Source organism: Ursus maritimus, unplaced genomic scaffold (genome assembly GCF_017311325.1).
Source record: "Ursus maritimus isolate PB19 unplaced genomic scaffold, ASM1731132v1 scaffold_2, whole genome shotgun sequence".
NCBI lineage: Eukaryota > Metazoa > Chordata > Mammalia > Carnivora > Ursidae > Ursus > Ursus maritimus.
In genome coordinates this window covers 91,228,184-91,254,094 of record NW_024424452.1, presented here as the reverse complement: position 1 = coordinate 91,254,094, position 25,911 = coordinate 91,228,184, and the positions used below count along the sequence as shown (strand labels likewise).

Genomic DNA, 25,911 nt, shown 5'->3' with positions numbered 1-25,911 from the left:
CAGGCCTCTGAGATCGAGGCTACTCCTGCCTCTTCTTGCACGCAGAAAGGAAGCTGAAATGGTAACAGCTTCCAGTTACCGAGGGCTTGCTTTCTGCCTGGGATCTTGCTAAACGGTTTACTCACGTGAGTGCTGACCTTTCTGGGTCTTACAAATGATGGAGCAGGCTCAGAGAGGTAGAGTGACTTGTTCCAGGGAGACGCTACCAAGTTGTAACATCAGGACTGAAATCAATTAGTTAAGTCCGTCTGACCCCAAGTACGACTTTGAATCATTTCACTAGGTGGTGAATCAAGTTCAGGTTTAAGGTTCCCTCACACAGAAATGACCAAACCTGACTGATATCAGAATTGCCCAAGGTGCTTATAAAATAATGCAGATTCCTAAGTCCCGCTCTTGGAGACTGATTCAGTAGGTCTAGCTGAGACCAAAAATCCGTATTTTTTAAATCCTCAGCTGATCTTGTCATCAACCAGGTGTGGGGAAGTCAGCTTTAGGACACATGCCCAGCTGCCCTCCGGAGTGTCCGACCTTACAGATGGCTTAATTCATTACTTCCTTGTCCTTTGAAGCCACTTTTATTTCTGGTGCCATCTTCACCTTCAGGCCCAGCGTTTCACTCCACGCATCAAATGTTTATGGAATGCCTACTGTGAGCAGGACACACTGGTTCTAAGAGACCACTAACTTATGGCCCCTGGGATAGCTGTGTTCACAGCCCAGAGGTGGGTGTGCGTGCAAGCTTCTGGAAGCATGTTTCTTTGTAAAGGTTGTAAGTTTTTGCATGTGTCTCTTGCATGACCTGTTGTCCCAGACATCAAGGGCCAGTCGCTTTTGTCTGTGTTTTCACAACACCCCATACAAATTAATGACGCCATAAAACCTGACCCTGTGGTTAGTAAAAATGGTCGTTAGCGTGGGTTTGAACAAAATGGACAATGTCTTCTTCGGGAGGAGTTAAGCAGTCGCTAGTTGGGGATCTCTGGTCTGGCGCATGGGGGTTCTTACTGGAGTTTTTCTATCTCTTAATATGCAGCAGCCCAGCCTTCTTCTTCCTAATTTTCCCTCGCAACCCCATCCCATGCTTAGACCCAACGAATTTGGACAGAGGCTGGGAATGCGGCTGAGGAGCAGCGTGGACTGCGCTGGCTCTGACCCCTAGCTCTGCGCTAACATCAGTAGGGAGTTCCTACGATACACCGATGCCTGCATCCCCCGAAGTCGAGTGAAATGAAAACTCTGCAGGTGGGATATGGGCAAAGGTGTTTTGTTCTGTTATTTATTTATTTATTTATTTATTTATTTATTTATTTATTTATTTTTAGAGTGGAAGGGGCAGAGGGAGAGTGAGAGAAAGAATCTTAAACCGACTCCACACTCAGTGTGGAGCCTGATACGGACTTGCTTTCACAACCCTGAGATCATGACCCGAGCCAAAAATCCAGAATCAGATGCTTAACCGACTGAGCCACCTGGGCGCCCTCAAATTTTTTTTTTAAAAGATCCCCAGGTGATTCTACTACGTAGCCCATTGAAAAGCACTGCCATGGCAGAGAAGGACAGTACTAGGAATTGGGAGGATGTCATTATCTGTAGCCTATGTGACCATTTGCTCATGTCTGTCCCTGGCTGAGCTTCCTAACTCCTGTACAAGGAGGATGCTGAACTAGATTTCTCGTGGACTAGTCTCTCTATTTTCAGCCATTGCATTCTATGTTTTAATGGTCTGGGGTCAGCTCAGATGAAGAAAGAGGGTTGGGTAGGGAATACCAGCAGAGACCTTGTTTCTTTATAAGGGCCAGATGCACAGAGGGAGGCAGACAGCAAGAGGGAAAGAACAGGAGCCGGATGCTAATTGGAAAGGATAAGGGACATGTCGAGTTGTCAGTTTCACTCACGGCGACCTGGTCTGTGAGTTCTGGAGCAACACTAGCGGATCACAGGAAGGATCTTGGGCATGCCAGCATCTGTCCTCTCCCCTATCTGTCTATCTGTTGGCATACTATTCCACGGCAGAGGGCCTCTGTTTGTTATCTTAAGACGATGAAGTCTTTCTAAGTCTCCCTCAGCAGAGTCTATGATTGAAAGTGACAATTGAAGTCTACCCTATTTAAAACCTGCCACTTTGTATTAGCAGAAGGATCAGCTCAGGTTGGAGGATATTGTACTGATGCATTTTAAAACTTGATCACAGAGAAATGAACAGGTGTACGGGGGCAGGGATGGGGTAGGATGTACAGAAAAGCTGGAGGAGCAACATGACTCCACTGTTGGTTTAGAAGGCAGCTCCAAACAGTTCAAACCCAATGCCCTCATCCAAAAGAGCAAAGTAAAATGGAAGGCCGAGCAATGAGGAGGTGACTCTGAGTGGTGACAGAGGGGACCTAAGGGCCAATGGGGCAGAGACTGTGAACATCTGTCCATTGCTGATTTAGAGCTCAGCCCTCAACACAACTTCAAGCAAAGTATTCTCAATGTCTTCCCATGCCTTCCACATGAAGACTGGTCTTTCCACAAATGCACTTCCTTTCTTTCTTCTCCATTCTTCAGACAAAACTGAAGTAAGATATTTGTGGAGTTCCTACAATAGAACAGGCATCATCCTGAGCACTGGGGGCACAAAGATGAACAATCGGTACTCTCCCAAGGACTCTAAGGACTCTAGGAGACAGAATGGTAACCAAAAAGTAGAGTCGCACGTGGCCAGTGCTAAGGGGAGGGAACTTGGGGCATTGGGGGCATAGAGCACTCACCAACCTGGAGAGTGAAGAGGGATGCTTAAGCTGAGTTTTACATTAGGAAGGAGGAAAAAGAGAACAGCATGCACACAGGTATGGAGGTCCCAGTTTTGCATGTTCCATTTAGAGAATTGCATGTATTTCAATATGGCTGGAAGAAAAGTGGAAGGGAAGCTACAGAGGAAGACAGGAGCCAGATCACAAAAGATGGTGTAGGTTTAGTTGAGTTAGAAATTTATCTGACAGTTAAAAGAGGCCATTGAAAGGCTTCAGAGAAGAATATACAATTAAACATATATTTTAGAAAGATCACTTCAGGAGCAATAAACAAGATGCATCAGAAAGAAAGATGATTGGTGAAAGGAAAAAATAAGCCTATTTCACACTAAAAGGTAGAGAGCTACTCTAATGGCCAAAGAGGGAGATGTTTTTCCAGGGCATCCTGAAACCATGGAACATAGGGAGCTAGTTTCTCTTCGTACTAAGAATCTTTCCCTCTCCTTGAGCTTCTAGGTCTGGTCATGGGGTAAGACACCCTGGTCAGAATTTCTATAGATGGTGCTTATAAGAGTGCCTGACCTTAACTGGGGGACATGCCCGTTTCATGCTCAGGGACCACACCTACCAGGGATATATCTTCAAATTGCACAAACCTTAATCATTTCCAGCTTCTAACATCCACTGCAGTTTCTCTAGTCTGAGTGTTGTTAGTTTGTCTTGTTCTCGGCTGGCTGACAGATTCACCTCTCCTTTCTTTTCGGCACGATTAGATCTACCAACAGTGAAAATCGAAGTGGCTTCTCGAGAAGCAATGGAACCCAGTATTGTTCAGAATCCAGGGTGTTTTAGACCCACATTGTCTGACTGTGTGTTCCCCAGAGAAAACTTGACTTCACTACTCCTGCCTTATTCTATAGTCCCCTGGCAGACGGGAATTCAAAGCAATTTTTCTAATCAGGAATAACAGCGCAGGACATCTCACTGGGCCGCTGATCCATGGTTATGAATCTAGCATATGAATCCCAGCGGCTGTCAACCCTGCACAAGAGCTTCTAAATCAGAATCACATGGAAACTTCCGTCTTTTATGGCTTTGGGCCCGTGAAAAATTCTTAGTGTGAAGCCTTGCAGGCTCTCTCATGTGTAACTCTCTCTGTCTCTGGGCCCAGAGTCTGCTCATCCCTGTGTAGTTGCTGTGGAGGTAACGCTCACACATCCTGGTACTGCGTTCTAGCAGGTTTCTCTAGGATTTGATGGAAGAGACTATGTTTTGTTTACATCAGTATTTCCACAGCCCGAATGCTTGGCTGACCCAGACTAGTGTCCAAGGAACCTGGTCTAGTGGCAACCAGGGAAATAAAATAATGCATTGAACTGGTCTGAGCATAACTGATGCCAATATCCTCTTTTTTTTTTTTTTTTAAGATTTATTTATTTTTTTGAAAGAGAGAGAGAGAGTGTGCAGGAGCAGGGGCCGGGGCAGAGAATCTCAAGCAGACTCCTGCTGAACGTGGAGCCCGACACGGGGCTTGATCTTACAACCCTGAGATCATGACCTGAGCCAAAATCAAGAGTCAGACACTTAACCAACTGAGTCACTCAAGCACCCCCACCAATATCCTCTTTCAAAATGAAAGGACTTACTAAGAAATCGAATATCTGTAGAGTCCAGATAAAAGTCAGTTCTGACCTATTATTTCCTAGGGAGATCTTTTTTCCCCTCTTAGATTTTGTAAATTTATATGATATGTAAGTCCAGAGCTCTAGATGACATTTTCCCAGATTCTAATTTTATGTAACTATGAGACATGTGCTCTAGTCCCATTGGGTTATTGCTGTCTAAAAAAAAAAAAAAAAAAAAAAGGTGGGGTGTTGCCAAGGTGGCTCAGTTAGTTAAGCATCTGCCTTTGATTCAGGTCATGATCCTGGGGTCCTGGGATCCAGCCCCACATCGGGTTCCCTGCTAAGCAGAGAGTCTGCTTCTCCCTTTCCCTTTGCTGCTCTCCCTACTCGTGCTCGCTCTCTCTCTCAAAAATAAATAAATAAAATCTTTTAAAAAATCAACAAGCAAAAGTGTTTCAAAATAACTTGTTTTCTACTTGTATTTTCGAACATTTTGTCTTTCTCATTCACTATTATATCCCCAACATCTAAGATAATAATTGACATGCACTGAACACACAGTATTTTCTTGTTAAATGAATAAATACATTGACCATACAAGTTTATCCCCATCCCCCCCCTTTCTCCCCTCTCATCCACTTCCCCAGTTACAAGAGCTCCTCCTGGAATTTTTACCTCAAACTCCATCCCTGGCCCTTGCCCATCTGTTTTAAAAGGTAGGAGAGGGGGAAAAAAATGAATGGGCTCAGCCAGAGGAAAGGCAGGCAACACATTCTATTTGGAGTTGTTTTGTCCCATCATATAGAAACTGGCTCAGAGTCACTGATGAGTTTTCAGTAGGGTCCCTTTTAGAAGAATGATTATGAGTTTGGAGACCTGCCCCACTCAGTACAGCGTATGTGAGTTGACTGATTCCTTGTGGAGATAGTCTTTCCAAGGGAGAGTCTTTCCTCTGTGCCACACAGCTGGGTGCTGGTGGGATATGAAATATTGCATCTTAGAAAATGAAAATTCTCTAATTTTCTGTTTTAAAGAAGTAAACAGACAGAAGAGAAAGAAGGGTATAACCTGGAATTTGGGCAGCCTCTTGAGATTTCATAGCACAACCTAACCCCAAACTCTCTCTGGCGTTGTTGACGTCCAGGTTCTAACATCATGATGGAAATATTCCAGGTAGAGAAGTTAGAAGGAGCAAAGTCCCCTAGAAGTGCGAGGGAGAAAATCAGGAAATGTAACTGAAGTTGTATTCAAGAGAATGGTCTTGGAGGTCCACAGGAAACTGGCTGGGGTTATGATAAGATCTAAGATAATGAAAGGCTTCAACGCCATGGTCAGATCTGCGTTTAAATGGATTCTTAAAAAATTTGGTGGCTCTGTAGAGGACGGATTTGTGAGGGATAAGATTAGAGGCAGGGAGATTAGAGGCAGGGAGATTAGAGGCAGGGAGAGGCAGGGAAACATGCCCCCCATGTTTCATGTTGTTGGGAAAGGGGATAAAGGACCTGAGCTAGAACTGGGGTAGGAAAGACAGAGAGGATGGGGCAGATTTGAGAGCTTTTTTTAGAAGGTACGACTGACAGGACTTCAAGTTTGATGGCATCTGGTTGGAGGGGCAGGGATTCTCAAGTTTCTGGCCTGGTAATGGGGTGAATGGAAATGAGATTGGCAACTGAGATTGGAAATGGTCAAAGGAATGCTGTTTGGGGATGAGATGATGAGTTTATCATTGGATATGTTGAGTGGTCCTTCTGGGTCAAAGGATCTAGCCCACTGTTGACTATATGAGTATGAAGCCGAGGGGAAGGTTTTGGGCTGTAAATATTGATTTGGGAGTTACTGGTTTACATGTGGTAGTTGAAACTCTCAGACTGGATAAGCTCAAAAGACAGAGATTAGGATAAAACTCAAGAATACCTATATTTCATGGGTCATTAGAAGAAGAGGCTCCCACTCGGGAGGTAAGGAGTAACAAATCAGAGGGCTATGATGACGGCCAGATGGGTCTGTGCTAAAGAAGCTGCTAAGGCAATCTAAAATTTCGAGAAAAATGGCATTTTTAATGTGTTACTTCAGTTAAGAGGTATGATAAAGATTTGAATTTGACAATTAATATTTTCTAATGACTTTGACAAGAGCAATCTCGGTAGTGTAAATGTGGCCTCCACGCTGAAATCAGTTTGAGAAAGAGAAGGAGCTACAGAAATAGAGGCTCAGAGTATAGACAAGTCTTTCAAGAAGTGGATGAGAGAGGGAGGAAAGAGACTGGGTTGTGGACATCTTTGGAGGGTTTTATTTTGCCTTTTTTTTTTTTTTTTAATAGGATGGGCTATGTTGAGCGTGCCCACAGGCTGAAAGGAAGGCTTGCCCACAGAGGAAGAGGTTGAAATGGCCAATGCGACAAGGTCTTAAAGATGTGGGAGAGGGTGGAGTCAAGAGCATTCAGGTAAACCTTGAGGAAGAAGAGGGACTCCCTACCCTTTGATACTAGGATGGGTGTGCTTAAAGATATGTGTATAGGTAGGGGTTGGGGGTGGAAAGTTGAGGGCCATCACCCTTGCTAGCCTCAATTTTCTTAATGAATCAATTTTTAAAAAATCTGGTTGGAATGGAGTGTTGTGGAAGCCTCGGATTTTCTCCCTCCTTCTCTGTGCTTCTCGGTCCAAGCTGCCAATGGTTACACACGATTTGCTCCTTCCTGACCGCAGAGCAAGGCTCCGTCCATTGTCCTGACTGAGCCCCACAGCTTCCTGAGACTGAATAGTGCGGAAGGTTAGAATCCACAATACTGTTGAGCAAACCTGGCTAAGCTAGGGACCTGCCCAAGGTCAAGAGGGAGTGAATAGATGTCCTGGAACTGGAAGCTGCTCTCCCTGCCCCATCCCTCAGCCAACTGAAAAGCAGGAGGGAGGAAGGGATCTGCATGATTCAGTGGGACCATCCCCACCACAAACGAGGGGAAATCAGAAGAGCAGGTGCACTCCGCCACTTCCAGGTCAGTCCTCGCCTGGCAGGTGCAGCCCAGGTGCAGATGTTTGCAAACACAGCCAGGCCCCCATCCCAGCCTGGGGGAGGGTGGAAGGCACTCATTCTCCATTGTTATGCTTGGCTCTTCTTGCCGGGGGGAATCTTTGCTGTCTGTTCCTGAGAGCAAGGAGGCTTTGATTCTGGAGGAGCGGTGCTTCTGACTTTGATCTCTCACAAATCAGGTCTTTGCACACTCCCAAGAGAACATTTTACATTTTAAAGGCTCAGAGCTGGCTGTCTCTTTTGCTCACCTGTGGAGCTGCTCTTCCCCCTACGGCTCATCCTTCCAGCAAAACGGCCCCTGGGCAACTTGCCCAGGACAGAGTCAGTGAAAACAGGCTGCCCAAGAGTGCTTCGGAGAGGAGAACAAGGAGCTAGCTGCAGCCCAGATCATAGACTGACACAGCCCCCTCCCCCGGCTTGGGGCTTCGGGAGGCATCCACAGCTATGGGCAGAAGAGTCAGATAACAGAAACTGGAAGGTTCTTGCTCACCTGTGAACAGCACAGGGAACTCTTCAAAGCACTTGCAACACTGCCACAGAGGCGTGTAGCCTCTGCGGGGGTGGCCCAGGGTGGGGGGGGGGGGTGATGTGGCCTCCCTGGTGCAGATGACAAGGCTAACACCGGGAGCAGGTCACCGGAGCAATTTTGGGTTGGGCAGAGCCAAGATTATAACACACGCCTTCAGACTTCTTACCCTTCACCCTGTCCACCATTGCAGAGGTCCTGTAGGGAGAGTCAGAAGACCCCAAACACATTTTCCAGGGCAAGGACAGCCAGGCTGGAGAAGAGTACAGCCTCATAAGGTGACAGACCCAATAGCAGCAGAACACTGAACTTGGTCGTTAGAAGTTGACTCTGACTCTCCCGGGTACCAGCAGTTGGGATCTTGAACAAATGACATAACCTTTCTGAACTTCTTCTGTAATAAAACCTGTCTGCCTGCATTGTAGGGAAAACTGAATAAGGTAAATTATTTGAAATTCCTCTGTGAATTGTTAAGTGCTCCAAGCAAGTAGGTAGTTATTTATCTTCATTCGTATTTCTTTCTGGAATCTTATTTGAGTCAGCCTGGGATCACAGGGGTCAGGAGTCTCTCCAGTTTGTCTTCAAGCTAGGCCAGGGACACAGTCTACCCCCACCCACCGTCCATGTGTCCTGGGTGAGCACTGCCCCCCATTGTTTTTTCTTTATCCTAAGGATGTTAGAGGTGGAGCAGATGAACCCCAACTGTGATGAGAAATCCCTATCTCGACCAGGTCCTCGTGGGCTGAGAAAAACGCAGCAATTATAAACTGGCAGTTGAGCTCGGCTTGGAAGGGCCCAGAGAACTGGTTAGTAAACAAAAGTGATTTATCTTAATCAGGGCTGGTCACCCGAGAGAGCTGGAACTGTACTGAGTTCCACCTGCTACTTTCTAACCCTCCTCGCCCCACCCCTCTTCCCACCCTCTGAGGACCTTGGCCCGGCCCTCCCCAACTCTCCATTCCCCACCTGTTGCTGTGATTTCTTTGGTGGTGGGCAGGGGAAAGGGCCTCCCAGAAACTAAACACTGGCCAGGGGGCAGAGCCAGCTTCCCTCCCCCACCTGGGAAAGCTAGTCCTGTGCGGGCAAGTCCTCCCTCCCTGCTTTCCAGGCACTAACTGATAGCCATAAGAGTCCTCTTCCCAATTCAAAGAAAACAAATTTCCATTCAAGGAAAATACCCACTTACTGAGACTAAGTTTCAGCCTTGATGTGTGTGGGGTCGCTGTATGTAAGACTGTACATTCATCACCCTGGCTTTTCGGACCTAGCTGTCCAATCTAGTTACCATTCTCTGTACACACGATACTTATTCCTGTCTCCTGTCTCTGCTGATGGTAGTCCCTTGCCTCAAACACACTCTGATATTTATAAATCTTTTTCACTTAGCATTTCAAAAGGCTTTCATGTCTGTGATCTCATCCAATTGGACCCTATCATGATCCTCACAGCAACCCAGAGGGTTTGTTATTACTATTATTTAAATTATTATTCCCTGCTATATTTGAGGAACTGAGGCCCAGAGAGGCTCAATGACTTGTTCAAAGCACATCAGTAGTTACATCAAGAGCTGGGATTAGAACAAGGACTCCATGACTCCTCCTTCCTGGGGCTTCTTCACTGTCCCATGCTGTGTCCCTTTCACCACTAAAACTCCCACCTAGGGATGCCTCCTCTGGGAGCTGCCCCCAACTCAGCCTCTGGGGTAACTTTTGCCTGGATTATCACACCCCGATTTTCCCCAGTCACCACCCCCTCAGATCATGTGATTTTTGGTGGGATGGACCTCATCCCTTGGGTCTATTGGTGAACCATGAGCAGAGCTGGCCAATCCAAGCAGTGTTTCCCCCTGACCATAGAGATTGGTTCAGAGAAGAATGTGTGACCAAAGAGAGCACAGTGTGACAAAGCCAGGTCTTCCACTGGAGTTGTCTGAGAAGAGACACTTCCTGCTGAGATTTCTAAATCTGTGGAACATAAGCATGGAGTTGTGGGGCCACCACGTGGAGATGCCTGCCTGAGAATCAAGCTGACCAAGAGGAAGGCAAAGCAAGGCAGGGTCTGGGGGAGCCCAGTCCTGAAGACATTGCTCAAGTCATAGGATTGTATCCTGCCTAAAGCCAGTCGGAGCTAGTTGCCCGAAGCTGGTTTCAGTTGGGTTTCTGTCACCTGTATTAAAAAACGGCCTTGACTAATTTACCCACCCTCTTGGGAAATCCGCCATTTATTTCTTGCTTCTGCATCCCCTTATATAGTCTGCTTATCTGTTATTCTGGATTAAAATGTTGTTGATTTTATATGTTTAAGTCTTTCTTCCACTTTATTACAAGCAGTTGGAGGACAGGAAAGTTTCTTTTCTTTTACTTATGCAGTGGAAAGAGCACAGGCTTTGGAATCAGAAAACCCGGTATGAGTCCTGCCTTCACTACAAGCTGAATGGTATTGAATGGATAACTTCATTTTCCTGAAACTTATTATTTTTTTTAATCTGTAAGAGTTAAAACAACAACAACAAAAAACCCCATCCCTTTCAGGCTTGTAATGAGGATCAAATGAGGTAATGTATGTAAAAGTCTTTCTCAAACTTTTTAAAAATAAAATGCTGTTCCAACATAAGAAATTATGTAGAACAGTGTCTGGCATGTCATAAATACCATGAAAGCATCTGGTAAATTAAAAAATAAATAAAAATAATTATTGAACACAGCTTTTGTGTGTTGCCATCCACTGCTTGGATTCTCTGCTTTATGAGCAGGTTGATGGCAAATTGGAAACAAAGCATTTGGATGCTCTAGCGATTTTTAAATTTTTTTTGCAAAGCTGTCACTAGAGGTCGTCAATGCGGGGCATCCATCACCAGGGGGAGAAGGTGTAGACTCAGGGGGAGGTAAGAAGACAGGACATTTCTTCATTTGTTCATCTTTCGTTTGCGCTGAGACCACACACAAGGCTGGCTCAAGCACCGTCTCAGAGTAGGAGTCCATGCTGGAGGGGAGGCACACTAGGAGGTGTCTACCATCTTAGTCCATAGCAGCTCACTCCAGCCCCCCAGCTTCAATCATTTGTCAGCTCTCTCCATCAAGAAAAAGTTCAGAGAAGTGAGATCAGCTTGGGACACTGCCCTCTGGAAGACACCGATGGGTTTCAAGAGCCATTTTTGCAGACCTTCTCTGGAGGCCACGAAGCATTTGCACACTCATCTGAGGGAAAGTATGTAGCTTTAGCTCCTTATTCGTTCCAGCTGAGAGAGAACTCCTGGGTTGGAAACTGAGGTCAGTGAAGTTCAAAAGCAAGCTCCTGGCAACCTTGACCTTTTTAGATTCCTGGCCACTCACCCAGGTGAACTTCACCCAGAGAATTTGAAAATGCCCTGAGGAAATAGTTGTTTGTTAAATCATTTGGTGTGGAGAATCAAGAGAAGTGAATGTCTGAACTTGGCATCATGTCATGAACTTCCTTATTTTTTTTTCTTTTGCTACTACTTTTGAGCACTTGTCTCTGGTAGACCCCATAATGAGCACATAACGTGCCGTATCATTTAATTCTCAACTTATCTCTCTGAGAGAGTTTCTATTATTCCCCCATTATGGAGAGGCTTACATAACTCACAGAAGTTCTCCTTGCTAGCAAGTGGTAAAGCTGGCTCTTAAGCCCAAGTTATTTCATTCTAGGGTCTGAGTTCTTCTTGGCTACCCCCCCCCATCTATTTTGAGTATCTATGGTGCCTATGCCTCTTCCCAAACACCTAGCAGTTCACTGAATCGTGTATGACACCATGTATGTGTACATATCTAATACCATAAACTCATTGACGTTAGGAACTGAGCACTATTTTCCTCCATGTCTCACGGATGAAAACCACAGGGAAATAAGCCACACAATGGTAGGAGGTGGGTGAGTGGAGCCATGTGGAAATAGAAATGTACTAGAGGGTCTCTGGCCTCAAGGACTTGACAATTAGCATGAGAGACAAAGCATTTATGGAAAACTAAAATTTATAATAAGAAAGTTCCTAGTATAGTCATGATTATTGACAGGTGAATGATAAACTCATTAAGTGTTCATTCTCACAGAGAGATAGCTGTCTTTGGGCTGGTTCACACTGGGATATCGCTATCTGCATTTTGGGGCTCTGACACCCCAGTTCGTTCCTTCTGCTCAGGCTCCCAGGGAGTCTCTGGGAAGTAGTGGCTTCAGTTGCATTCAGTTCCTGTAACATGGGCCCTTGAGGGGAAGATGCTGGGTAAGTGCTAGTTTATGATGATTGATGACCACTCCCAGATTACTCTCAGCCCGTGTGTGGCCCTCAGCTTCCTCAATTTTCATTTAATTAGCTTCCCTCTTTCTTCAGCTTCTCCCAGGAAAAGCAAGCGCTTGCTGCTTCTAAGAAATAGTTTGCCGGTTCCCACCCTTTTGGAAGACACCCTATGGAATATGGAGGACACAGAGAGGAAGTAGTTCTCCCTCTGCCTAAGTCTGATTGCCCAGTTCCCTCCTACTTCCCCCTCCCCAATCTCAGTTCAAGGCCACCTCTAGTTGTCTTGGCTGTATCCTACCTGAAACAGTCCTCAAACTCCCAGGTATCATAAATATCACTCATATCACTTCTTTCATTTTATTGGCCTGACTGAACTTCTTCCTTGGTCCCACCCTCCTTGCACTATCTCTGATTCTCTGCTCTTTCGGTCTCCACAGCTGGGAACCTCCTGGTTTGCGCTTCTAGCGTGCTCAGAGGTAAATCAATTTGCTTTTACCTCTCCCAGATAAGGAGCAAGCAGGAAGGAATAGCTTAGCTGCTTGTGTTCCCAAAACTTCCTGGAAAATGGGGAAGTTGCCAGACCTGTTGGCTGACGATTGACTCACTGTGGTGTTGCCCTCTCCTCAGAGAACTATCTCAACTACTCCTTAGATTATACTCCCCCAAACTGATGATATGTCTGTCCCTCTCTCTTTTTCGAAGGTATGTGTGTGTTACATGTCGATTCAGGATCCAGCCCCGGCATAACTGTGAAGTGAGTCGGGTTTTCTCGGTGGCCCCTTGCCTCCCCATTTTGCACATGCAATGATCCAGGCACCACGTCACGATCGCCACCTGCTCTGGAGCGAGCCTCCCTGGCTGGTTAGAGAAAACACACTTTCAGAAAGCTGGGAATTTTTCCAGCGCTATGGTCTACTTTCCCTCTAACTAATGTTCCTTGGTTTTTGTTTTTGTTTTTGTTTCATTTTGGGGGGAAGAGATAGAAATAGGAACGCTGGAGAGAAGGGGATTACAGTGGGAGTCATCATTTTGCGGTTGAATCGAAGTACTATTTCACAGAAATGTGGCATAGTGTGGCGAAGACTCCCCACTGGATGTTCATCTTCCTCTTCTAGGCTCCTGGCAACAGTCCGAGGAGGGATCCCCCACTAACTTGAAGCTCCTCTCCTCCCTCTGTCTAGATTTTAGAGGTGGAGCTGGGACAACCTCCTGCATGGTTGTCCCAGCTGGGTACTGGGCTAGGATGGAGGAATGATCAGTCTCTGGGTATCCCCAAGTCCCTTCCTTTTTTTTGCCTCCCTTTCATGTTCAGTGCTTCCTCAGTCCCCTCCACCCTCAGCCCCAGGACTCGGTCTGGTGGTGCTTTCACAGGACCTGCCCGCTGGCTGGAAGGGCGGGCTCCAACCATACACCCGGTGCTACCATGAAGTGGTTTTCTGCCTTTTAGGTCTCCTCCCAATGTAGGGTCTTTGAAGTTCTCAGTTCTCACATCGGGCTGCCATGATTCCACGGTTCAGTGCAATTCCATCCTATGAAGGCCAGGATGGCATTTATTGGGTCCGGATAATGCTGGGCTGTATAAGGCAAGAACCTAACTTCTCAGAGCTTTGATTTCCTTGCTTGCAAATTATGGATGAGATCAGAGGTCCTCAAATTCCTCTGCATATGAGAATTGCTGGAGAGTTTTTCAAAAGCTGCTGCACATCTCAGATCCCAGGGATCCTACTGCCATATTTTGGTAGCAAGGTCCAGGAGTCTGCACTTTAAAAACAAACCTCATCTTGGTGCAGAGCGTCTGGAGAACACCTTTTGAGAAACAATGGGGGAAGTGGTCCCCAAGCTCAATGTCTATCAATCAACCTACAGGAGACCCTCCTGTGACCACCAGGGCAGAACCCCCTAGAAGGCAGAAGCCTGACTATGAATTAGCCCTACAGGAAAAAGGGGTTGGGGTTTACATTTAGGCATTTTCCCTCGAAGGGGAGAGTCAGTGTGGAGGACGAACTTCATGCACGGAAAGAGTAGGTGGCTGCCAGCGCGTGAGAAGTTCTGTGCGCTGATGATAGCTGGTCTCTTCCCACAAATATTTTTATAGATTAAACCTCTGAGTTTTGAATGCTTCCAGAATCCTCAGATTTTGATTCAATTTCTCCTGGAATATGTTATTAACCAATAGTAACTGAACAGCTCTGATAGAAGCCAAAAGTTGCATTTTGGGGGGCTGGGGGGAGGGGAGAACGTTGACAATACATAGTCAGTGACAAATGTGCGGGACTCAGGGGAGCCACAGATTTTGATCTGCAAAAGCGCGGTGTTGAGAGACATGTAGAACAAAGGGTCAAGCCAGCCAAGGACTGAGGGGTTGCTGAGTCCGGAGGTAGGCAGCCTCCTCAGGTTTCCAAAGTGGAGCCTTTTTAAGTCCCATCACTTGTTGCTGTGTGGTCCACGGACAGGAGAACAGTCTCATGGAGCATAGTTACCTTTAGACTTTCCTGAAGGGTTCTCCTTCCTCTGCTCCAGGTTGCCATTTCCAAGCAGCTATCCTGCAAGGGATCCTCTCCCGGCATGCCCTCTGGCCTCTCACTTCTTTCGCCCCACCACACACACACACACACACACACACACACACACACGTGCGCACGCACGCTCTTGTGCTGTGTTCTTCCTGTGTTTCCTTTGTGCTGGTTGAAATGGCTCATGTTTGTCTGTTGCTTTGAAAGTCCCTTGGGTACCCCACCCTGTATATTTATCTTGTCTCTCCAATCAGGCAGCAAGGTCCTTGAAGACTTCTATTTCTTTCCTTTTGTTCCTTCCCTCAGTGCTCAGTGCAATGCTCGGGGAAGGTACTTTCTATTTGTTTGTCTGTCCACTAGCTAATGACACCTACTTCTACCTAGCAGGTGCCATTTTCCTGATGGCAGGTAAATGAGTAGATTTTCTGGAAGGAAGGGAGAGAGGGAGCGGGCAGAGAACCAGATGCTTCATGTCCCCCCAGTTCCCTCTAGAATGTCCCATCCCATCAGTCAGTCACCAGACAGGTGTCTAGGGAAATCCTCTCAGGAATGTGGCCACCAAGTTTAATGACTGGCCAGTCAAAGGGTTTCCATGTTGATCTCCTCACATTGGGAGTAGGGAGGACTGAGCTATAAGACAAAGTGATCTTACTCTTCTTGGAAGGGGAGGCTGTCTGCACGAGGGGCTTAGAGCCCGGGCTTTGAAGTCAGATGGATGTCAATTCCGATTTTGGTTCTATATATTGTCAGCTGTCTTTTCATGAACTTCTCAATCGCCACGATCCTCAGTTTTCTCAGCTGGAAAATGGGGATAAAAATAAAGCATCTATCTCACAGGTTTGTTGGTGGGGGAGGGGGGTTGGAATAAATAAATACATGAAATCATACAGTTGAGACACTTTACGCAGTGACTTGCAGAGTAGACACTCCAAAATTATCAGCCATCGAAGGAGCACGATAAAGGCTTTCCGCTTTCGTGAAAGTCCAAGGCTCTCCCCACAGCTGCCTGCTTTATTAGCCCTCCACCTCCCCCTTGACTGCTTTACTCCCTCCCCTATCTGTTGATGGACATAATCCAAAGAGCAGGAGAGAGTGTGAGGGGAACCCCTCATGTCCCCTTGGCGCGGCCCCTCTCCAAGAGCTGCCCGCTGCCTTTCCTTACAAGCCAAGCCTGCAAGCTCCAGGAAACAGACACCTCCCCTTCCCTCCCGCTGGTCAGCTCGGCCACTGGAAGCCTCCTGGGCTCAGGGCCACCCCGGACTCATCCCGTCCTCTGTCCCACAGAGCCAAATTAAAACTGAGAGACTCACTTTGTAATTGAAAATCCCCAATCAGGACAGTAGAAAAAGATTCTCTTTTTAATGTAAACCTCCAAACGCAAATACTTGAGCGGACGTGCGGTCCTCTTATCTCATGCTTTTCTTTCCTGTCTGAAGCAAACTCCTCTTGTGAGACCTTGGGGTCCCAGTAAAGAGGCCTCTTTGCAATCGTACATTACGAATTTGTGCAAAGGGACTCCTTAGTGGATTGGTAAGTGCCCTTAAAACAGATTTTATAAATATTTCAAGCAGGATTTTCTATTAGATTCCATCTTTTAGAAACTTCTGCTGCTATCTGGATAGTGGGTTTTTCAAGGATATACTTCCTTTCAGCTGAAATCACAGTCTCAGAGAAGTGCCTCTGCTTCCAAAGTACCTTCTAAACAGTGTGGTTGACCCAGGAGCCCAAATTAAATTACTCTCCGTTCTAATGAGGGAAAAGATTCAAGGAACAAAATGGCCTCAGGGAAACTGTGTTTTCTTGTACTTTTTGGCTAGCGGAGATATTAATCGGGGAGGTAGCTGGGTCCTGCGCGCGCACCTGGGAAGGAGTTTCTCAGGCCTGTTTCATCAGAGGTGCGAGGAAGAAGGCTTATCAGGACCGGAGTCCTTATCAGAATGAATCTTCCGCAAGCAGGAGGCACTGACCTTCTGGTTGGAGAGCTTCCCTAGAGGGGCAGGAAGGCTCGGGGACAAGTGACACAGAAGGGGACTGGATATCTGCCGAAGACCAGCTTTCACTTTCCCCGAGGCTGTAGTTCCTGGTGTAGACCAAAAACCCTGCCCTGGGGGTCTTAGTAAGGACGTCAGGATACACCAACAAAGGCAGATAAGCATAAAATCCAAAGGCCGGCATTGAAGGCTGGATTTTGTCAACTGCCTCCCAACTGTTCTCTAGCTCCCCTCCCCTCCTGCCTTCCTCCACTCCGTGCTCATCAGCAAGAGAGGCCTTTCTACCAGTATGCCCTGGCCATACCCTCCTGGGTCCCAGCCCACTCTTGACTCCCAGCTGCCATTCTGACTACTTTGTATTCAGTCCTTCAGATCTCAATTTCGGATGCTTGTTATTCAAGAAGCCAGAGTGCCAGCCCCCTCCCGCCCTCCTCTCGTGCCAAGCTTGTGGTTCACCCTGTGTGTGCAGTATGACAACAGCCCTGCTTCCCAACAACAGTCAGCTTCCCGATCCAGACTACAAACCCCCTGAAGACCGGACTTTGTTTTGTTAAGAATGTGTTCCTAGCACCCAACGTCCAACATTCAGGGGTTGGTAAGGAACCCAACAGCTGCCATCAAACCACTCATTCAGACGCCGGAAGAATGGGAAAAAACACCAAGTGGTCACTGGGCCTCAGAGCAGAAATCTTCCTCCTGGCTGAGGATGGAACCTGGTGGTGTCAGGCAGCCCTTGGTCCTGCTTTTTGGAGAATCACAGTCACGCAGTGTCCTTCGAAGCCAATCAGAGGAGGGCATGGAGAAGAAAACCCTTTCGGGGTGGGGGAGGGGGTGCTACAGAAACTTAGCTGCGCACTTCCTGTTGGCATGAGTTTGGGGCCTGGGTATAGCTTTATGTGTTAAACAGCCGATACTATATTTCTTTTAAAAAAAGCTAGGTTGGCTTGTCATCTGTTAGTGCCCAGTCCATTCCACGGGGCAAAGATTTTGTCTAGTCATGTCCTTGAGTCTGAGAATTCCTACCCCCGATCTGGCCTCTGGGTTCTGTCCATCACCCTGCCCCCACTTCAATGGCCTCTGCCTTGAGGCAACTTGAAACAATAGCTTGGTGGGGAGATACCACCCACAATCTGATTTTTCCCAGCCACCGTCTCCACAATAAGCCTGAGTGTCTTCTTTGTCTAAGGGAGAATGCTTCCCAGGAGGTGCTGGGAAGCCTGGGGATCCGGATTATAGTTTGGCTCAATCTTATCTCCTGCTCAATCTCCTACCTCTTTGCCTCTGCTCCCACTGACTTTATCTAAGAGTAGAGAATTCTGCTTTTTCAACCCTGAAAGGCTTCAAGTTATTGGACTCCCAGTCAATCAATTTAGATCTCAGAGTGCAGACAGACAGAAAGCATCTCTCTTAGCAAAGCTGTCTTTTTTCCCCCTCTCTGTTTTAAGATAGGTCACCTTTAGTCTGAGCTGATCTCATTCATGTATAACCTGACTGAAGACTGCCAAAAAAAAAAAAGAAGAGATGCCAATATTCTGTATTTCTCCTAGCATTTCCCTTAATGCTGTAGTCTCTGCAAGCTCATGGTTGGTGTCCTGACTTGGGCAGGTGACAGTCTGTCTATCCACCATCCTCAAACAAGAGTCACAGCCTTCCCCACGAGGAAGGCTGGGGTCCTCCCTGCTTTCTACCCTTCCTTCCTCCACGCAACCTAACTGTAGGGTCTGTCTCCTGCAGCGCACCCAGGTCCTGGTACAAACTCTGTATCAATTGGATGATTTGGGATGAAGGCAACGCATGACCATATGAAGGAGGGTAGATTCCCCTGAACAATAGGAATTTTGTTTTGTTTCATTAGGAAGGAGGAAGAATAAAGGGAATGAACGCTGGGGAGAGAGCCAATAGTATTCTGCACCATATTCTTTAACATTGACCATTCGTACGTTCAATGAGCATTTGGTGAACATCTACTGCATTCTAGGCGTTAGAGTGGCAGGAAACACAACAAGGTGAGTTCCACCTCCTAAAAGCTGCACGAACCTATGGAGATACAGACATAGATGCCCCCTAATAAGGTGAGAACAGCCCAATAGAGGCCCAGAGAGTGCTGGGGGAACCCAGAGTTGGAGCGGCTGACTCAAACGGGGCCTCCCAGAAGAGGTGACTCCTCCCCCCACTAAAGGTACATTCCATGAGGCTGGGCGCTTTGTCCGATGTATTCATTGCTGCATTCTTAAAGTCTGTCATAATGCCTGCCACAGAGTAGGCACTCAATAAATATTTGTTCAGTGAATGTTAGTGACACCTGAGCTGAATCTGGAAAGATGAGTAAGAAGAATCACAGTGAAGAAGGCTAACGGTGTAGGCCCATGTACGGCGGGCAGTGACATCTTCCAAACGTCTTGGGCATGAGAGATGATAGCTATTCCTCCATGACGCCAACATCGAAATAAGATTTGACAGCATAGTAGGTGAGTAGATGCAATTCTGGGAGAGGGGTCCCTGCAGGAGAGGCGGAGAGGCAGAAGGCAACCTGACGGCAGGTCAGAAGACAAAGCCAGACGCTGGACTTCAAGAAGTAAGCATTGGTCTGACTCTAAATGCACTGAAGGAGTTTCAGGAGATGAAAATGAAAAAGGACAATGGCATCTATCCTGGGAGCTGTGAGGACCCCGTTGCAAAAAGAGGTTTTATCTCCCCTGTTCTCCATGTTCTCAGTGCGACCAGCATTCTATTAGGGGGACTTATAGGATCAGGACTGCAAGTCCAGCCATCAACAGGCTGGCCTTCCCTTTTGGGGGTTCGCCTTCCCCAAATGGGTGGCCATCAGGTGATTGGTATTGTTTTCTCCTCCCGTTCTGGGACAGACATCAGCATTCTTTTCTACCTGCCTGCAGTTCCTTTCAAGACTACTGAAAAGAACGGCTTATTAAAACAGTTAAGGACATTCATCAAAGGGTAGAGTAGAAAGTCCAAAGTGTACATCTGTTTAAATAAAACACACAGCCTCTTAAACTGCTGTCAGTAACTTCATTAGAATTCTTATTTTAACCTTAAAAATGAGAAAGCTGGTCCTTTGCATCATCCTGCAGCTTTGACTCGGACCCGTCGTACATTCTTCAAGTCTTCTGCCTAGAACGGAAGTCATCCTGCAACAGCCCGTGGTTGTTGACTATCTCATCAGCGTAAGAAGTGACTTTGGATATCGCCTGCCCCTTAAGTTGCCGAGGAAGTAATTCCTGCTCACCGTTCTCCGTGTAATTCTCTTCTTAAGAAAGGAGTTGAGGGAAAGAGCAAGTGGAACTGTCCAGTCCGTGACGTATTTAAAACTTGAACATTTTCTCTTTTTCCAATTGAGTACATTTCTCAACCTGATATTTTCACACCTTCCTCAGCGGAGTGTGATCTGATCATCTTTAACAGATACAATTATTCTTCAATTAACCAGAAACTATCATAAAGACTAGGAATCATGGACAGTTCAGTATTATGTTGGAAACTCTTCTAAAACTGTCTCTTTTAGACAAACAACCATGTATCCAGTTATTTTTAGAATATAGTCTAAATAGAAATTTGGGGGATGCCTGGGTGGCTCAGTCGATTAAGCATCTGCCTTTGGCTTAGGTCATGGTCTCAGGGTCCTGGGATCAAGCCCCGTGTCAGGCTCCCTGTTGAGTGGGGAGTCTGCTTCTCCCTCTGCCTGCCACTCCCCTGCTTGTGCTCTCTCTCTCTCTCTCTGACAAATAAATAAAATCTTTAATAAATAAATAAGTAAACAAATAAATAAATAGAAATTTTGGTGTTATTAGTAAATAAATAAATAGCCGTATGTACATAAAACTATATGCATAGTTATAGTTATTTATAATTAGGCCTGGCTACATCAGGTGTGTGTATTGATTTCACTACAACTGGCTGCTGGTCTTTGTGCCCACAGGACCAGAGCAAATGAATAATAATCTGAGTCTTGGGACCTGAGACCAGGACGTAAAAGGCGTGCCCAAGGTTAGAGCCTTTTGTATGACCCAGAGTTCCCTGTGTGGTTAAGGTGTGGTTAAGCAAAGTATAGCCATCTGGTTATTTTAATATTGTTTAAGGTATGACATCAAGAAGCAAATCGGGCTCTCTCTTTCNCTTCATCTCCACAATTATTAGAATTTTCCCCCTAAATCAGAATAAAAGGTCGGTACCACACACCATACACACAGTCAGAGCATACAGGCTAGACTACAAACGGAGATTAAGTTGCTCCATTTGGGAGAAGCTGTATGTCTGACTTCAGCTTATCTTTCATGGTAGGATTTAAGCAACTTAAAGGCTATACCGTTTTAGATCAAAAATTCCCAAACCTGGCTGCGTATCATAATTACCTAGGGATTTATTTAAAATGCAGAATCTCGGTCTCCAACTGACACCTGCTGATTTCAGAATACTAAGAGGTGGGCCCCCGGATGCAGTATTTCTCACAAGCTCTGCAGACAAGCCTAAGACAGAGGTCAGTATCCAGCAGAGGGCCAGCCCTGGGGAAGCCCTCATCTTCATGGGAATGAATAATTGTGTAGATTTAAATTCTTGATTTTCAACTCTTTTTTTTTTTTTTTTTTTTTTTTAGTTCTTGTGCAGACTGGCAATTATGTAGTTTGGGGACAGAAATGTGAGGCTAATGGTTGACCTCAGGCTCAGAAGAGCCCAAACAGGCCGGTACATCTCAATGCAGCAAATTGTAGTCCTCTGGTGAGAAACCCAACAAGATAGGATGGGGTCCCTCTGACCCAATATGGCATTCATCACTCTCAACAGGAACAGCGTCTCCCTCAAGCCCCAGGCAGGCTGTGATCAGCAGGCTCGGTGTTTTATTTCCTTTGGGCTCTAAGAACCCCTGTCTCTCCGTCACTCAGCCTCCACCACCTCATATTCCTGAGTTCTGTACCCTTGCTTGAGTCTTGCCTGAGGGCTAAGACTGAGTCTAACATTGCCTGTTGGGACTGTGATAATTCATAGCTTAGTTCCATGCTGCCCATCTTGACCAAAGCAGGACGGTATAACACGGAAAGTAAAATCTTTCCCCCGCCTCACAGCCCTATTCTTCCCATTTTTGTTGATTCTAGTGGCTTCCTCCATAATTCTGATTAATGTGCTCACCCCCCAGTGTTTTGACTTCTCAACTTTTGACCGTATTTAAGAAACAACCTTATTTCTGGGGCACCTGGGTGGCACAGCGGTTAAGCGTCTGCCTTCGGCTCAGGGCATGATCCCGGCGTTGTGGGATCGAGCCCCACATCAGGCTCCTCCGCTATGAGCCTGCTTCTTCCTCTCCCACTCCCCCTGCTTGTGTTCCCTCTCTCGCTGGCTGTCTCTATCCTGTCAAATAAATAAATAAAATCTTCAAAAAAAAAAAAAAAAAAAGAAACAACCTTATTTCTACTTACCATCTTGTACACCTTTCTCTTGCTAATATTATGATACTTTTTTCATGTATTCTATTGATTTTGTTTATAAATTTTAATAATATGCATAATACTTTGTTTCTGGATACATTAATTTTAGATGACATATCTTGACTCTTTAGTAAGCTGAAGATGCTAATAACCTCTCTAGTTCCCTCCACTTCTTCCCCTCCTTGAACCTCACAAATATCTTGGTAATATTTCTTTGGCCCTATCAAGGTTCATTATGTGTACATTATGGGTATAATTATACTTCAGTTTTCTAGGATTTATTCAAAGTTTGAATCTGATAGCCAAAAAGCAAACCATACTTATCTATTTTAGAGTTCATATTGGGTCATGATTTTCTTCTGTAACTTTTAGAGTTTCCAATTACCTGTTATTTTTCCTGTTGAAAAGAGAAATATGCTTTTTCATTCTCCATAGGAGATGTTTGTTTTTTAGGTTGTTCAACGCTGAAAGGGGTCATATATTTTCTTCCCAGAATCCTAACAGCTAGGAATGAACATTAGGTAGAAGCTAGGCCTTTTGGATGGACCTGAGGGTTTGAATCTTGATGGAGTGATACAAATGAGATGGTCTGATCATTTGTGGCAGCTCTGAGAGTCTAACAGTGTGACACGCAGTGGGGAGAGTACAGAGGTGACAAAGACCAATGATACCATAGCAAGTGTTGAGTAGTGATGGCATCTCTGTGGCCTCAGCTGGGTCTTGCCTCCCTTGGATTTTGCCCTTTATTCTAAGCCTAGAGCTCTCAAATTTTTCACCTTTTCTTGGTATAGCCCAATATTCTTCCAGTAAATTCCTTTTTTTTTTAAAGTCAGCAAAGTTGGTATCCATTGTTTACAACCAAGAATCTACAATTATACAGACAATTGGTACTGATAGTGGATTATCAGTGAGCAACAGTTACTAACAGAAGGGAAGTAGAAGGAATATGGCGTTGGTTATCTGGCCTAGCACTTGAAGAAAGCAGCACTCCGAATATTCAGAGATGGAGATCTTCATATGGCATGGAGGAATTAAATCACTAAAACTAGAATAAAGTTTTCATAGTGCTCTAGGACCAAAACAGATGAGAAACTCATAAAGGTCCAACTTGATAAGAATGATCAGAAAGTTAAGAAAAGCAACAGAAAACAAAAAACAAAAAAAGAACAAACAAAAACTCTAAATCCAATGAACAAAGGCCTAGAATGACCCATTCCTAGACTTCGATTAATTCACAGACCCAGAGTCTGTTGAATGGAGGAAAGGCTGGCTGGGATTCTACAATAATGTTACAAGGAACTTCTGTACAGTTTCCTCCTAGTCCTCCCCAAAGAGACTGTCATTTACTAAAGCAACTGTACCCAATTGCCTTAAACCAGAATCTTTTGAAAAGAGAGCGTGAGGTAAGGTCTTTCTGGGGGGAATTAAAATCCCAGGGTAATGGGAGTGAGGTAAAAGGGAAGCAAAGAGGGAAAGATGACAAAAAAATGCAGCGTGATGCATTCCTGCTTCATGACGTGGTGCTAAGGGGGCTGAAACCCAACAGGTGTACCCACTCACACAAAGGGGATCCTCCGGAAAGGTTGTGTGCAAGAACTGTGCCCTGGGACAGGCGATCAGAAGGAAGATTAGAAAGGAAATGTATCTCCTGTCTCCTGCCTCTGTCTGTTAGTCCATTGGAAAGTTAACTCCCTTGCACTTCCGGGCTGTATCCCTTGGCTTCTTCTGTAGCTGTTCGGGAACTGGAATCTTCCAATCTGTGGAGTGAGGCCTCACCAGAGTCTGGAAGCAGTTGGAGGAGACTTGGATTCTAGATGTAGTCCTAAGTCCTCCTAAGAACTATGTAGGCCCATACATTGGTCTGGCTAGCCCAGTTGAACTACGTGAAAAGGGCTAAGGGACCAGGATAGAGATGAGGCCAAGAGAACCAAAGAAAAGCACAAGATGTGCCCAAAACATGGAAAGTAAATGCTCTGATATACTTAAATTATTAGACAACGACTCTGAGCCCCATTAATTTTTTGGGATCCAGAATATCCTTCTGGTCAAAGTAGGGATTTCTGAGGTCAGATAAAAAACAGAATTTTGTGCTGAGTCTGCCTCAAGATAAAACACTGATTATTTTCCAGCTCTTGAATATTCAGTTTAAATGCGTGTCATGAGAAACCCACATTACCTCCCTGACGTATAAGAGAAAATAGAACAAACCTATTTTAGTAGGGAAAGTCAAGCAGAAGCCCCAGGCTCTCCTCCTTCTCCCCAAAATAGTCAATCAAATATCATAACCTTGGGGGGATCACAGAGATCAGTACCACCATCAATATGTTTTTTTTTTTAAGATTTAATTTATTTATTTGACAGAGAGGCAGCGAGAGAGGGAACACAGGCAGGAGGAGTGCGAGAGGGAGAAGCAGGCTTCCCGCTGAGCAAGGAGCCTGATGCCGGGCTTGATCCCAGGACCCTGGGATCAGGACCTGAGCCAAAGGCAGACGCGTAATGACTGAGCCGCCCAGGCGCCCCACCATCAATATGTTAAATGCTAGACTGGTTATTTCTAACACATCTGCCATTGGATTATGACAAGCTCAACCAGTTGACTTCAAATGTGAATGATAATCTGGATGTTGTCCCCACCCCCACCCCCGCCCCGCACCCGGAACAAATCACTTCAGTCCCTGAAACCTGGTATTACTAAGACCAGTCATCTAGTACAAACTGTTTTTTCCTTTCCCAACCCCCCCGAAATATCAGAATAGTTGGTCTTTCCTGAAGGAGTTAACAGAACCTCTAAAACCTCAGGGATACGTCAGCTGTGCTGTGATTTAATCTGTGGACAACCTCTCTGGTTCACCATCCCACAGTATTCCAAATTAAAAATATTATGCTGATAAGACCCTGAGAGCAGGAAGTACCACGTACCCTAGTTTCCTTGTTAAGACATTTGTGTGCCAGAGGAGTGAAAAATAAATCCCATAAAAGTATAGAGAGCTGCCATCTCAGTAAAGGTTCTGGGGCTCTATTAACCTGGGGCATCTTGGACGCATTCTTGCTTCTTTGGCCCCTTATCAGCGCGCTCATTCAATTCCTTCATCATACTACTTATTGAATAATCAGTTTTGAAAGGCTGCTTTCTGGAGCTGCTGCATGCCTGGCCACCTGAGATTACCTTTTAAAGAACACCCTGGGGCTACTTCCACTCTATTTTTTGGATCCCATATTTTCATGTTGCTTAAGTACACCTTCGCTTCTGCATTTTTTCCCACACGGGCCCCTCTAATATGGAGGCTTGCTTTTACCAAAGCAGGCAAACCGAGAAGGCAACAGAGACAGCCTGCTTGCAGAGAGAAGTCACGATCCTATGCAACATAATCACGTAAGTTCTATCTCATCACCTTTGAGATGTTCTGCTGGGGAGAAGCAAGTCACAGGTCCTGCCCGTACTCGGAGGGAGGGAATTACACAAGGGTATGAGTTCCAGGACATGGAGGTCATTGTGAGCCCTCTCAAAGCCTGCCCACCACCACAGATCAGATATGAGTTTTCTCTCTGGAAACTCTGAGTAATTGTTTGTGATCACCGAAGTCCTGAGAGTCCACGAGGATTTGCCTTGTTTCGTTAGTCATGCTTGTACTAGTTGTTTCCTTATATTTGGCTTTAGAAAGTTTTCCTCGATTATTTCTCTGTTTAATTTCTCCTTCCCATTTTGAAGACGATTGGCCTTCCTGAATGCATCCTTTACGCCGCTTCCCTGTATTATCTTCTACTTGAGCTGTCATAGATGGACAAGAAGCGAGCTCAAGTCTT

General features: G+C 45.8%; 1 pseudogene; it reads right to left on the bottom strand.

Annotated features, from left to right (window-relative positions):
* Window positions 1–7,758: 7,758 nt before the first annotated feature.
* Window positions 7,759–25,911, bottom strand: part of LOC103672524 — a 166,255-nt pseudogene continuing 148,102 nt past the window's right edge.